The sequence below is a fragment of the Rhinolophus sinicus genome, chromosome 17 (assembly GCF_057876585.1).
Source record: "Rhinolophus sinicus isolate RSI-liver-muscle chromosome 17, RSI-T2T, whole genome shotgun sequence".
Taxonomy (NCBI): Eukaryota; Metazoa; Chordata; class Mammalia; order Chiroptera; family Rhinolophidae; genus Rhinolophus; species Rhinolophus sinicus.
Window position 1 is genome coordinate 186,065,387 of NC_142517.1, and position 15,302 is coordinate 186,080,688.

The window sequence follows — 15,302 nt, forward strand, 5'->3', positions numbered from 1 at the left end:
GCTCTTGACTACTCTATCACACAACTTCTGCAAATACCGCTTGCTCAAACTCTATACACAGCTCCCAACTTCCAAGGGTTGTGGAGGCACCAAGCTAACAAGCCAATGGTTAAATACCAAAAAGGCAGATGATCAGTAATCCAATTTGGGATTAAATAGAAGAGGAGCCTGAGAATGAAAACTGAAGATACAAGAAATAGCAAGAAAATGAGTAAGGTCTAAGTTGGTGTTTAACCATATGCTAGAATGTGCCCTTAATGTTTTTGCTTGATGCAAAGGGCATCTTTCTCTACACTGATGTGTATTCTTGATGAAGTCACAAGGAAATATCTACCAAGAAATATGTCAATTTCTCATTGCCTACCCAATAATGGCTTCCCATTCTTTTCTAACAGAACCCCCATTTTACTAGGGGAAACATTAGGCCCAGTTAAAATGACTCAGTTCCACAGACTTCCTTGCCTCTATAGGGTGCCATATGACACAAGACTGGCCAATGACATTTAAGTAAGCAGTCTCTTGGTGAGGGCTTCCTGAAAAGTTATTGTTTATCACTGAAAAGAGACAAGCTCACGCTCGCTTCAGCAGCTCGTATGTATACTAAAATTGGAACAATACAGAGAAGACTAGCATGGCCCTTGCACAAGAATGACACACATGTTTGTGAAGCATTCTGTATTTTGCAGTTCCCAGAGGTCATTTGACACTTTGCTTGTTAATACCAAGGAAACGACATGCATCAAGGCACAATGTATGTGACATTTAATATTTATTTAGTTGTTATTGTTGTTACATGAAGCTGAAAATAATGCCTATTGATAATAATGGCTATGCTATTCTCCCCTTCCACCAGTTTTATTTTTAGTTTACTACCAAAGTCATCTCCAGCGTAAGGCATATCACTGTCATTGCCCCAGCTTTAGTCTGGAAGGAGTGGGCTTATGGCTCTGGTACCTTGTACTGAAGAAGGCTTCAGGGGAGTAAGGTGACTTTGTACAAAGCCATAGGCTTTGGCAAATCGAACCTTCATGACAGTTTTTCCTCACCTACTCTGATCCTCAGCTTCCTTACATCTAAAATGAAGATCATAATAACTACTTAAATATTTACAGAGAGGTGTGTGAAATGCCTAACTCTGGTGGTACAGACGTATGTGTTTTTCTTCATTATGAATTCCCCTCTCACTAACACAAATGGAACAAATTATCTCACCATTTACCACTTCTTTCTCAGTGCAATACTTCAGTCTTCTCGCTATTATGTCCTTTGGAAAAACATCTCCCCCTGGAGTTGGGCCTGGATTTTCATTTTATGTAGGTTTTATGTGATTAAAAAGTTGGTGGGGAAGCAAGTAGGAAAAAGGAAAAGTTCCATAGAGCATGACCCTAGGCATGGATGGCTCTGCTCTCAGGCAGAAGAGAACTCACAAGAAGCAAGAGGCCAAACATCTCTCTCTTCCTCAGAGCTTCCATGTTTTCCCCCCATGTGAAAAAGGGAACCATGTTTATGACCATATCTTTTGGCTCACAAAGTATATCTGCACTTTTAATTAAGGTTTCCTTGAAAGCTAAGTCTTCTGAGATGTGTTTTTGGAATGAAGTCATAATCACCTATGGTACATATTTATAATACATACATATATACATACCACATACATATTTATATATAACATTAGAGTCTGTTACCATGGAAACTATTACAGTACTAACAAATTAAGCATTGTGACACCACTGTAATAAGAAAAAGGAAATTCAAATGAAACACCAAGCATTTGTTTAAGCACAAATAGCTTTAGTAATTAAATACACAGAAACAATACAGAAAACCACAAATTAATATTTAGAAGCCTTTTCCAGTATGAAAATCAGCTTTGATGTTGTTTTTTGTTTTCCACTGCATTACATTATACATCTTTATAAATTAAGTTTGGCATTGGGTTAACAAGAATAGATCTGCAGAATTGGAGCCCTCACACACCTAAAAGCCCAGCTCTCATTCTAAATAGTTACACCTGCCATAGTCAGTGAGAAAGAATTTATGGCTCTTTTTATTCATCAAAAAGAGGACTTTTAAAAAAGAAGGCTCAAATGTGAAGTTGGTCTTACATTCCTTGTTTCATTCAGACAACATGTAGCACTACCCCTGGGGTTTTGAATATATTAACATCCTTTCACAATTAACCCTAATGGGACAAGTGTAGGATTCTTCCAAGCAGATATATTCAAAGCTGAAAAATACATATGTTTAAATAGATCTCATTATATCAGCTACACCAAATCTCTCCTCTTTATATACAGAGGATTGTACCTTCTCACTGTCATGCAACATTAAAATAGAAAGGCATACACAAGGATGACATGGATTTGACAAAAAATTAATGATTTGTACATCACTTTAATGCTTCAAATCTGCAATTCATGTATGCTAATTAGTTCATAATGGGCTGTTGAAGAACAGAACTGTCATCCTGCTGCTTCGCAGGTTTCTGGAAGCTCCGATTCAGCACAGACTTGCTGGTTGGCTGCTGGATTCTGGGCTGTAACACGGCAGATCTATGATAGCATTTTTCTCTCCACACAATTGTTTCCTGGATGTGGTGCTTTAATCTATCAGAGTTACGATGGCATATCTCAAATAAGTGGTTCCTGGGTGCCGCAATACATACCAGGAGCAATAAGCATAGCATCACTATATCTAAATGATTGATTTCTGGATTTTAGGCTGTCAGGCTATACCTCAGAGGGCAGCTGTCAGCTTTCTAAATGTATGAAGTTGTATTATGCAGCACATTTTGAAAATGTATGTACAATTTTTTTTTATTTACAGATAAAAAGGGCTGTAAAGCTTGGAGAGAGGAAACAAAGGGGGCTAAAAAGATCAGATATTTTTTCTTACTGTGAAATCACATATATCTCCCCAGTACAAGAAAAGCAGCTACCAGTCCTTTTTTGGGGGTCTTTGTGCTGCCAGGGCAGAGACAAAGATTGTCACAACAGCTGAGAGTATAAGGCTGAGCTGCTTCACAAACCAAATGAAAACACCAGGGCTTGCTGGAAGCTGAGAGATTTTAAACAACTTGCTCTGTTTTTACTGGAGAGAAAAACTGATTTTCCCTCTCTCATGATAGAGACTTGACCCAATGTGTTTCTCATATTACATCAGCTGATCTGTAAACCCAGCTGCCACACATGTCCAAAGAGAAGACGACACAAAGAAAGAAGCATTGAATTTGTCTTTAGGTTTGAAATATCAATTGGGTTCCTGATTGCTGAAATTTTATCTTTAAGACTCCAAAATGATGATGTATTTAATTAAAACGTTTTTTTTCCACTGGAAAATATGAACTAGAGACCACAATAGAGGAACTGAGACAAGCCAGGGGAAAAATATCTCAAATGTACTTGAGCCTTGAGGGGTTTTAGATAATTAGAAATAGACACTTTATAATATTCGAAGTAGTGGTACATTAAATGGGAGTTTAAAAGTGATCAAGTTGATAAGAATTATTTTGTCTGTTAGAGATTTACTTAAGGTCTTTATGCAAGCATGGAGGGGGGAAATATACTAATAAGAATAGGTGTTTAATAAACGTTGAACGAATGAAGGATGTTCTTCAAATCATGTTGTGAAAGACATAAAATTATATTCCCACCTAGAGGCTGCACACGGCTCTCCAGTCAACAACAGGAAAACTCATGTCAACAGTAACAACGACATTTTATTTTCATTAGACATCTGAATAACACTTTCTTGTGAAGGAAACCAAACCACAAATTTGAAGCTCCCTCTGATGGTTGGGTTATGCAAATTTGCAGTTTTATTTGTATTTATTTATTTATGTTTAATTTATTAAATTTATCGGGGTGATATTGGTTAGTAAAATTATGTAGGTTTCAAGTGTACATCTCTATAATATATCATCTATGTATTGCATTGCGTGTTCACCACCCAGACAGCTTTCCTTCCATTACCATATAAATATGTCGTTCTAAAGCTGTGTTGTAGTAAATATTTAGGAGAGGGATGGCTGGGTCATTTAGGAGATATATGCTTAGCTTTTTGAGTAACTGTGAAAGCATTTTCCAAAGTGGTTGTAACATTTACATTCTCACCAGCAGTTTAGAGGGTCCCTGCTCTTCCACATCCTCGCCAACACTTGATGTAGCCAAGCTTTTTAACTTTATGCATTGTAGTAGTTACGTAATTATATCTTGCTGTGGTCTCAATTTGCATTTCCCTCACGACGACTGATGTTCAGTATCTTTTCATGTTCTTATTTGCCATCTGTATACCTTCTTTGATCAAGTGACTGTTCAAATCTTCAGCTCGTGTTTCAATTGGGTTGTTTGTTTTTTTACTATCAAGTTTTGAGAGTTCTTTGTATATTCTGGATACAGTTGTTTTTAATCAGATATATAATTTGCAAATATTCTCTCGTGGTCTGAGTCTTCTCTTTTTATTCTCTCAGCACTACTTTAAAGAGCAGATGTTCTTCATTTTGATGAAGGCATATATATATATATATATATATATATATATATATATATATATATATGTATATATATATGTAGTCTTTTTGAGTCTTCCTGATCAGTCTGCTAGAAATTTATTTATTTTATTATCTTCTTGAAAAATGGATTTTGTTTTCATTAATTTTTACATGTTGTTTTTCTGTTTCATTAATGTCTGCCTGGACTTTATTATCTCTTTTTGTCTACTTATACATTTCACTTGAGCTTTTGTTCTGCCTCTCAAGGTTGAATCTTGAGTTTATTGATTTCAAATCAAAGAGAAATGAAACCATATGTGCATGCAAAGATTGTTACACAAATATTCATAGAAGCTTTATTTTTAATAGTCAAAACCTGGAAACTACTCAAATGCTCATCAACAGGTGAATAAATACATAAATCGTGCTACATTTATACATTGGGCTACTATTCAGCAATAAAAAGAGAAGTATTGTTACACAGACTATGTGGCTGTATCTGAAAATAATTATGGTAATGAAAGAAGCCATAAAAAGACAGGAAACACTATATGATTTCATATATGTAAAAATTTTTTAAATGTAAAGCAATCTATAGTGACAGAAGCAGATTAATGGTTGCCTGAGGATGGGCATGGAAGAGTAGAAAAGAGGTATTCAAAAGGGGCACCAGGAAACTTTTGACAGTGATGGAAATGCTCATTAACTTGATTGTAATGTGTTCCATGGCTGTGCACATACATTAAAGCTGATCAAACTATATACAGCAAGTCCTCACTTAACATCATCGATAGGTTCTTTGAACTTCAATGAAACAACATGTAACAACAAAACCAATTTTATCAGAGGCTAATTGATATAAACAAGAGTTAAGTACCCACAGTATCTCATCAATGTTATCATGAAATGACATTGAACAAAATGACGCTATTTGAGTACCTCTTATATTTCAAATATGTGTAGTTTATTGTATTTCAACAAAGCTCTTTAAAAAATACCATTATTCACACCTGTCAGAATGGCTATCATCAATAAATCAACAGATAACAAGTGCTGGTGGAGATTTGGAGAAAAAGGGAAGCCTTGTACACTGTTCATGGGATTGTAAATTAGTGAAGCCGCTATGGAAAGCAGTATAGAGATTCCTCAACAAATTTAAAATACAGCTGCCATACTATTCAGCAATTCCACTTCTGGGTATTTATCTGAAGAAACAAAAACACAAATTGAAAAGATATATGCATCCCTATGTTTACTACTGCATTACTAGCAATAGCCAAAATATAGAAGCATTTGAGATGTCCATCAATATATGAATGGATAAAGAAGATGTGATATATATATATATATATATATATATATATGAATGTTATTCATTAATTTGAAAAAATGAAATCTTGCTATTTGCAACAACATGGATAGACCTGGAGGTTATTATGCTATGTGAAATAAGTCAGAGAAAGCCAAATACCATATGGTTTTAGTTACTTGTGGACTCTAAAAAACAAAATAAATGGATAAACAAAACAAAATAGAAGCAGTAAATATAAAGAACAAACTGTTGGTTGCCAAAGGGGAGAAGATGGGAATAAAAAAATAAAATAAAATAAAATAAATTTGGTAAATGTAAGTGAAAAGAGAGTTATAGCTGCTGAAACGAAATGACATCCAAAATCTGGAATAAAATTATGAATTTTGAAAAAGAAACAATACTGTTATGAAAATGGTAAAGGCCACAAAAGAGGAGAAAATATTTATTTGCAATAATTGTATTTGACTTGTGTCCAGAATATATACAGAACTCTTACAACTTGATAACAAGGAGAGAAATAACCCAATAAAACAATGGACAAAAGACTTCAACTGACATTTCATAAAGAAATATATATGAATGGCCATAAGCCTATGAAAAGATGTTCAACAATATTGTCACCAGGGAAAAACAATTTAAAACCACAATGAGATATAATGATTCCGCCATTTGGATGATTAAAATTAAAAAGCGTGATAACATGAAACACTGGCCGCAATGCGAAGGAGCTAGATTTTTAATACATTGCTGGAGTAAGCATAAACTTATAAAACCAGTTTCTTTAAAAGTTGAACGTATATGGTACCTCTGAGGTATCAGACACATAAATAAAGAATCCAACCCCAGCTGACTTCATGTGAATCGGAGACGAACTATCCAGACAATTCCTTTCTGAATGCCTGACCCACAAAATTGTGAGCAAAATGACATAGTTATTTTAAGCCATCTAAAATAATGCATACATACATACATACATACATACATAAATTTAATTTAATTAAAATATAGTTAAACATATGTGATCCCTATGACCCAGTAGTTTCTCTCCTGGGTAAGTCTCCAAGAGAATTGAAAGCTTATATCCACATAATATAAGTTAAGAATATTCATAGCAGCTTTATTCAAAATAGATCAGAAATGGAAACAATCCCTACCCTGCTTTTGACTATGATTTACATGTATATTTGGTCTTTAAAGTTGTCCCCTAGCTTACTGATGTTCTGCTCCTTTTAGTTTTCAATTTGAAAAATTTATCTCTGGGTTTTACTTTGTATAGCTTCTATTGCTATGTCTTCTAGCTCACTAATCTTTTTTTTTTCTCCAACATTTAATGTGCTGTAGTTTCATCTCAGGTATTGTAGTTTTCAATCTTTAGAAGGTCAATTTGAGTCTTTGTATGTATTCTATGTCTGTAGTCTTCATGTGCAATCTTTCCTCTAGCCTCTTGAATTTATGGTATACTGTTATAATAATTCTTTAAATGCCTTGTCTACTAATTCTATTATCTGTATAATTCTTATATCAGTTTCAGCTGATTGATTTTTGACCTCATTATGGGTCATACTTTCCTGCTTCCAATGTTAATTGGAAATGTTAACTCTGTTAACTTCTCAGTGGATGTCAGACATTGTGAATTTTACATTTTTGGATGCTGGATATTTTTGTATTCCAGTAAATATTCTTGAGCTTTTTTCTGTGATGCAGTACAGCTACTGACAGTCTGATGATACTTCAGAACTTGCTGTTGAGCTTTGTAATGTGGTACTAGGGCAGACTTTATTTTAGGGTATCTTTGTCTCAATATTGAATCTAAAATTCCTGAGAACTCTACTCAACGCCCCATGAACTATGAGGTTTTTCACTCTTCCTAGTAGGAACAGAAACTATTTCTGGCTTTGTGTGAGTTCCTGTTACCTCTAATGTTTTCAAAGATTTCTTTCCGCAGACCTGGACAGTGCCCTCACATACCTGCACTGATCAGCTGAAGATGCAAGCAGGACTCTCTGTAGATTTCCATTCTCTCCTCTGATTTCTACACCGCAAACTCTAGCCATACAGACTCCCATCTCTCTCCAACGGCAGGAGACCACGGTAGCACACCTGGGTTTCCTCTCTTTGTGTCTCCGCCAGAAGTTCTCTCTAGGCTGCAAATGAGGGCAAGTGTAGGGCAACTTCTGGAAAATAGAAAGGGTGAGGGAACCGATTTTACCCTAGGTTCTCCAGAAAGAACACAACTAAACTAATTTTAACCTTTTTTTTTTTTTTCCAAAGAGGACGCAGCTCACAGTGGTCCATGCAGGGATCAAACCGGCAACCTTGGTACTACCAGCACTGTGCTCTAACCATCTGAGCTAACCGGCCTGCAAAACTTTAATTTTAGTCCAGTGAGACCCATTTCAGACTTCCGAAATCCAGAATGGTAAGATGATATGTTTGTGTTGTTTTAAAACCACTAAGTTTGTGGTAATTTGTCACAGAGGTAATAGGAAAGTAATACCGATTTTGAATAGAAAGGCTGCTTTTTGCTCCAGTCCCAACAGTGAGGTTGCTAGGGAACTAACCTTCCCACATGGAGGCCTCCTCTTTGAGCAGTGATTATCGATTACCTTCTGATGCATGAAGAACCAAATTCAAAGTACCCAAGGCTTTCTGTCAGCTTCTTTTGTGGAATACGTATTTGGACACAAAATGACGGGTAATTCTTAAGCAGGTGCTTATAACAACACTGGTTTCCTGTAAATCGGGAGTTCCCCATCCTCTGCCCCCACTTCCACAGGGGACCCACATGACACAAGGGCGGAAGGCAAGAAATGGCTTTATAAGCCATGAAATGCAGAATTGTATAATATTTTTAGCACTCTAAATGAAATACTCTCCTCCCTTTTATAAAATACTCACGCCTGTGTTTCTACTTATGACCAGAAACACAGGCTTGAGTATCCTGAAAAAGAGGACTGCTTGTATATAACTCACTCGGCCATATTTCTCTTCAGCTTGAGTTCCCTTTTCTTGAAGGAATTTTCTAGTATTTATCCAGTGAAGTTCTTATCATGATACCTGGATCCTTTTGTGTCCACCTGAGGTTAAATCAAAATGCTTTTTTTATTGATGAAAATTCCTTAACAAACAGCATAAGTTATCTCTATAAAGACTCCAAGCAAATTCAAGTCCTTTGCCCAGATAATTTTATTAAAAAGTCAGAAGCCAAGGAAATAAAATGTCTTTCCTGTACCTGGTAGGAATAGAGCCACAGGACACATGGTTGTCACTCTGGGCTATAAAAGTCCTCTCTGCATGTGGGGATGTACACAGACAAGCAATGAATTGACCATGTACAGCCTTGTGTTGGATGAGAACCTTGTCCCTGGATGAATAGCAAGCAGCAGGGCGCACTGGGGAGGCTAATCCCTACTCACTTGGCCTCTCCATGGGAGATGGATAGTGTTCACAGCCTCAGAAGTCCAGGCATGAATCATGCCGAAAGTCCAGGCAAGGCCAGGGGGAGACAGTGGCTTTAATGATCAGACTGCTCCACTTCTTTTGGGGGGAGGGGAAGGGCTTTGTAAGGTCCTTGTGAAGCAAGCCAAGACAAGATCTCAAGGCAGCCCAGGTGAGACAAGAAGATGTTCATGAATGGGATGAGGTTTACGGTGTCCTAAATCTGTTTGGTTAATTATTTTATTTACCACCTGGGTAATGCGTTTACATTTAGACTATGTCTATGGAGGATCAAGACAATTGTAAAAATAAAGAAAAAAATTCAGATGACCAGCTGTTTGTTTTTTCACCACATGATACCAAGGACTTGGTTTGACTGACCTAATTTTCTTTATTTTTTATTTTGGTTGATTGAGAGAATTCACTTATGTCACTTACCTAAGAAAGTTTCCGTTTTAAAATGGGTTCACTGTGTAGTTGTCGTGAGTCCCCGATTTTAACACACACACACACACACACACACACACACACACACAAACATACCCTTCTTTCATCTCTTTTTTCCATCTCTTTTCCTAGGAAATTCTCAAAATGGCAGAGGCTAGAACAATATTAGTATAATTGAGTTGTGATTCGAACTTTTTGTGTAATCACCTAGCTCTCAGAATACTGACATCAGGTTCTTCATTTGTGAAGTTGCCAATGCAATGCTGAGTACAGATTAGCAATAGTGATTGAAGAGATCTGGCTTGGAGAAATGGTGCGGGGGCATAAGTTTCCTAGAAGCCTGTCGGACTGGAGGATGAATGCTGATACATGTGAATTATGGCATTCATGAGGCCGGTGAGAAGACTTTTAAAATAGAAGGAATTCAAGGGAGTTTAGTCCTAAGTATTAGATGATTAAGCAAAGAAAATTTAATGCAGGAAAACTCTATGAACAAAATTAATGAATAACTGAGTCTTGGTTCAGGAAGTTGTTTTTTTTTGTTTGTTTTTTTCAGAATAATTTTGGCCTGAATCTAGGAGGTCCAGGGAGAACAGGACCTCTTTCCTTAATGGCTACAGAGCTACTGTATTTCCCCCAAAATAAGACCTGGTCTTATATTAATTTTTGCTCCAAAAGACACATCAGGGTGTATTTATGGGATATCTTATTTTTTCATTTACAACCATCTACATTTATTCAAATACAGTCATGTTTTCTTCTTCTGGAACATCGTCATAATGTACTAAATGCGTCCGTCTGGCTGATGATCTTAACTGGGGCTTATTTTCGGGGTAGGTCTTATTTTGGAGGAAACATGGTACAAAAGATGTTCCAGTTAGAAATGGAACTGAAATATGAAATTATAAAATCTAAGCCATTTGCATACAAATGGCCTCACTGCTATTATTTTATGCAGCAAATGAATTATTTAACACCTATTATGCGCAAGGCACTTGTTAGGCAGTCAGAGTTCAGCAGTGGACAAGACAGACACGGGTTTTAATCTTTCACGGAGGTTAAAACTTTGGGAGAAGACAAATATGGTAGGCTGAAGAATGTCCCCCCACCAAAAAAAACAACAACACAACAACAATATCCATGTCCTAAGTACTGGAACTTGTAAATATGTTACCTTGCACAGTAAAAGGGACTTTGCAAATATGGTTACCTTAAAGTTCTTAAGATGAAGAGATTACCCTGGATTATCCAGGTGGGTCCAATGTAATTATAAAACTCCTTATGAGAGGGAGGCGTCAGAGTCAAAGGGAGGTGTGAGAACAAAGCAGAAAAGAGAGATGATGCTATGCTGCTAGCTGTGAAGGTGGAAAAAGGGGCCATGAACTAAGGAGTATTGGTGACCCTCAGCAGCAGAAAAAGGCAAGATAACTGGTTTTCCCCAAAAGCCTTCAGAGGGAGCTCAGCCCTGGTGACACCTTGATTTCACCCCACTGAAATCCATTTCAGATTCCTGACCTCCAGAACTGTAAGATAATAAATTTATTTTCAGCTGTGAAATTTGTGGTCATTTGTTACAGCAGCAATAGGAAAATAATACCAAAAATGAGCAAGTAATCCTGCTAAACCCTGTTTCACGATCATTGTGAGGGCGCCATGAAGGGAACACACAGAACGCCACTAGAAAGCATAACAGAGCCCTAATCTAAAATGGGGTCAGAGCTGATCTCCCTCAACTTCTCCTCTTCTGGAGGAGACAGAGGAGTAAGTTGTCCAGGAGAAGATGGGAAGTGATGAGCTGCAGGCAGAATGACGTTGGCAAGGCCCCAGTGCTTGAAGGAGTTTGACCCACTGGAAGCAGGAAGAGAAAGGTGGTGGCTACATTACAGCGAGCAAGGGGACATCAGCAGCAGTAGCAACAGGAAGGGAGCCAATTCTGTCAGGCCTGGTAGATAGACTACAGCAATTTTCGGCTTTGTCCAGAAGAAAGAGGGCAGCCCCTGAAGGGCCACAGTAAGTGAATGCCAAGATCAGATTCATGTTTTCAGAGGATTATTCCGGCTGCTGCATGGGGAATGGGTGTGAGGAAGGAAGAGCAGAAGGGGAGATGCCAGGTAAAGACTTGCATTTATCAGAGAGATGGATGATTAATGAGCTTAGTCCAGCATGATGATAATGACAGGAGGGTAGCAGATATATTTTGGAAGTAGAATCCGCAGGATTTGGTGATTGGTTGATTTAATCAATAAATTTTTTAAATTGCTAATTAGTATTCCATTACATAATTATATCATAGTATATTTATCAATTCTCCTGTAGATGAACACTTGGGACTTGTCCAGTTTGGGGACTATTCTGAATAACACTGCTATCACTATTCCTGTATACCTCTCGTTATGATTTTATATAATTTTATTTATCTTGGGTAAATGCCTAAGAGTGAAACTGCTGAGTCATAAGGGAGGTACATACATAACTTTTTAAGAAACTGCCACATTGTTTTTGAGTGTGATTACACCATGTCATACTCCCTTTGGTGATTTATTGGATTATGAGAACGGTGCAAAAAAGTCAAGTGTGTTTCCTCAAACTAAAGAGCAATATGCTGAGTTCTTTAAACAGCGACCTGTGTTGTGAGTGTTGAAAGAGACAAAAAGGTGAAGATAAGACCATTGTCCTGTGAGCACATTCCCTGAGAGACAGTCCCTCGGTTCCTTGGGTAGAGGAGGAAAAAAAAAAAAGACAAAAAGGTTGCTTAAATTATCACCAAATCATTCTGGGGCGTGTTCTGCTTGTAGACTTCTAGAGACCATATTTCAGAAAACCAAATAATAAGATTGGATCAGAGACTCAAACTTCAGAATCTAATTTCTCTTGCACCATTTCAGATAGGGAAACTGAGGCCCCAAACTGTTAGGCGATGCTCATTTTCCCCTTCATCCGTGGAACAGGCGTCTGGTTTTAATCTACACTGTTACCTTTTCTTATGCCAATGCTCTTCTTCAGATCTCCCCCACCCCCATGTTAGCTTCCAAATTTGCAAGTTCAGATAAAAACCTCACCCTCCTCATCACTCATCACTCACTAAACAGAATCCTTTCTGTCAATTGTCCCTCAAGATCTCCCTCCAGAAAGGGAAATGTTCTTAGCGAGGGATATCACCAAAATCAGGATTTGAGAGTTAAAAGCGTGCCAACCAGAAAGGACACTAAGGTCAACAGGCTTAAACCAGGACGGCTTCTTGTAAACCAGGATGTACAGTCTCCAGTTTGGAAAGCTAAAATGCTCTCCATAGCAGAGTAATGAAAGAAGGACCATCTATGGAAGGTATACCTACTAGAATGAGAGCTGAATATACAGAGTCCTAAGACCAAGCAGACTATGAATTTCAAGTGAGATTTGAGGAGGAGTTGACAAGAGAATGATGATCTTAAATACTTGGGCTTATAAGAAAATTTGAGAAGGAAAGCATATGTTTAAAAATGCCTTGGTGGATTATAAATGTATTATTTTTTGATTGATTATCTCTTACCTAGGGAGTAATAAATCCTTCGATTTAGGAAAAGGGTTCAATGGTGGCTCTCCTCCAAAGGATATATCCACCCAAAACCTCTGGTTGTGACTTTATTTTGAAAGGGGATGGGGGGGTTTGCAGGTGTAATTATATCAAGGATCTTGAGATGAGATCATCCTGGATTATCTGGGTGGGTCCTAAATCCTACAACAAGTGTTCTTATAAGACAAAGGCAGAGGGAGAAGAGAAGGGCATGTGAAAACAGAGGCAGAGAATGGGGTTCTGCAGCCACATATCAAGGAACACCAGAAGCCAGGAGCCACCCGAAGCCAGAGAGGCAAAGACAGAGTCTCCATGAGACCCTTCAGAAGGAGTTCGGTCCTACCAACACCTCCGTGTCAGACTTCTGGCTTTCAGAACAGTGGGAGAAGATTTTTCTTTTGCTTTTCAGCCACCTGATTTGGGGTAATTGGTTACACAGCCACAGGAAATTACTATAGGGTGGAAGGGAGATTCTTGTTAAGCAGATCTGAGGGTGGGGTAGAGAGAGGCAATGAATACACAGTGTGGAAAGATGGAACTGGGATGAATGGGTGTGAAATTCCAGATAAGTTCAGGCAGAGTGGCATCGAAGGGCAGCGGGAATAAAAAAGAAGACATTGTCTCTGTGCCCAGCTCCGCTTATTAGGCCCCCAGCACAGCTTTCTCATGATGCTTTTTCATGATCCACAGAGTTTGAAAACAAAATCCAGTTAAAGTTTGGGAGAAAACTACACCGCCCCATCTCTCGTGCAGGTTCCATAAATACATGCAACTTCTTCATTTAGTTCAGGCTCATTACCAGTAGAGCAAGTCACACAATTCAGTTCTTTTAATCATTTTTCTCATTACTTTTTGTTCTCTGTTTTAGTTGTCTCATATTTCTTCACTTCTGTCAACCAGTCCCTTGGTTATACATTTTTCTTGTCATTCGCCTTGGAAAAACAAAACTAAACAGCATAATTAGTGTTGCTTCTATGAAAGATGTGACTTTTTAGGAGAAAAAAAGTTGCTGCTAATTGCTGATTCATATTGTAAACATCTTCGACTCTGAGTGTACTGCACTTCTAGTATCCACAGGGCCCTTCAAGAGGTCCACAGAGCTCTGGCCGTCAGAAACAGTGACTCAGGCATGACTAGAAGAGCAATCTCGACTCAGGGTGCATGGCTAAGACTAGAGTCCCATCTCATCTCATCAGAATTGTTGTTGGGGAGAGAAGCCCATCCTCCACCAAATCTCGAATGCTCCACCAAACTGAGTGTTTAGATTTAAAATTGTAAACCCAGCACGGGAGGTGGAGTATAGCATCAGGAAGTTAGTCAATGGTATTGTAACAGACATATATGATGTCAGAGGGGTAGTAGCTTGGGGGAAGGGAGTTATCACTTTGTGAGGGGTGTAAATGTCTAACTATCATGTTGCTTTGTGCACCTGAAACTAATTTAAAAAATAAAATTTTAAACCCAGGATTTTAAAAAGCAGGGCAATTTAATCCTGAAAAAAATAACAACTCTACTTGAAATGTAATCTCTTTCATCCAGCAGCACTTAATGTTTGTAGATGATTTTTGTCTGCAGAGCCTGAGGAGAAAAACCTTCCTAAATCTGGTTCTTCACCTCCCGGCATTGGGATTAAATTGCTAAATGTGATTCAAATTTAAAATTGGGTTCAGAATTGGGAGAGGTGGAGTCATGGAGTGATGAAGGGTCTGAGCTTCAGGTTGAGAGAGACCTGTGTTTGTTTGTTTGTTTCCCTCATTTAATTTTATTTTATTATTATTTTTTTACTTAGTTTCAGGTGCACAAAACAATGTAATAGTTAGCCATTTACACCCCTCACAAAGTGATAACCCCCTCCCCCAATCAACTACCCCTCTGACATCGTATATAGCTGTTACAGTTCCATGGACGCTATTCCCTATGCTGTACTCCACAGCCTGTGACTATATATATATTAAATTATAGTTGACATTCATTGTTTTCAGCTTCAGCTTCAGGTGTACACTGCTGTGGTCAGGTACCTACACCGTCTCTGAAGTGGTCTCCCTAATAAGACAAGTGTCCAT

At 37.9% G+C, this 15,302-nt stretch overlaps 1 non-coding gene across 1 annotated transcript; it reads left to right on the forward strand.

Moving 5' to 3' along the window:
* Window positions 1-572: 572 nt before the first annotated feature.
* Window positions 573-683, forward strand: LOC141568014 (U6 spliceosomal RNA). Its single transcript, XR_012491029.2, has one exon. It is a non-coding gene; the product is annotated as a U6 spliceosomal RNA (small nuclear RNA).
* The last annotated feature ends 14,619 nt before the right edge of the window (window positions 684-15,302 follow it).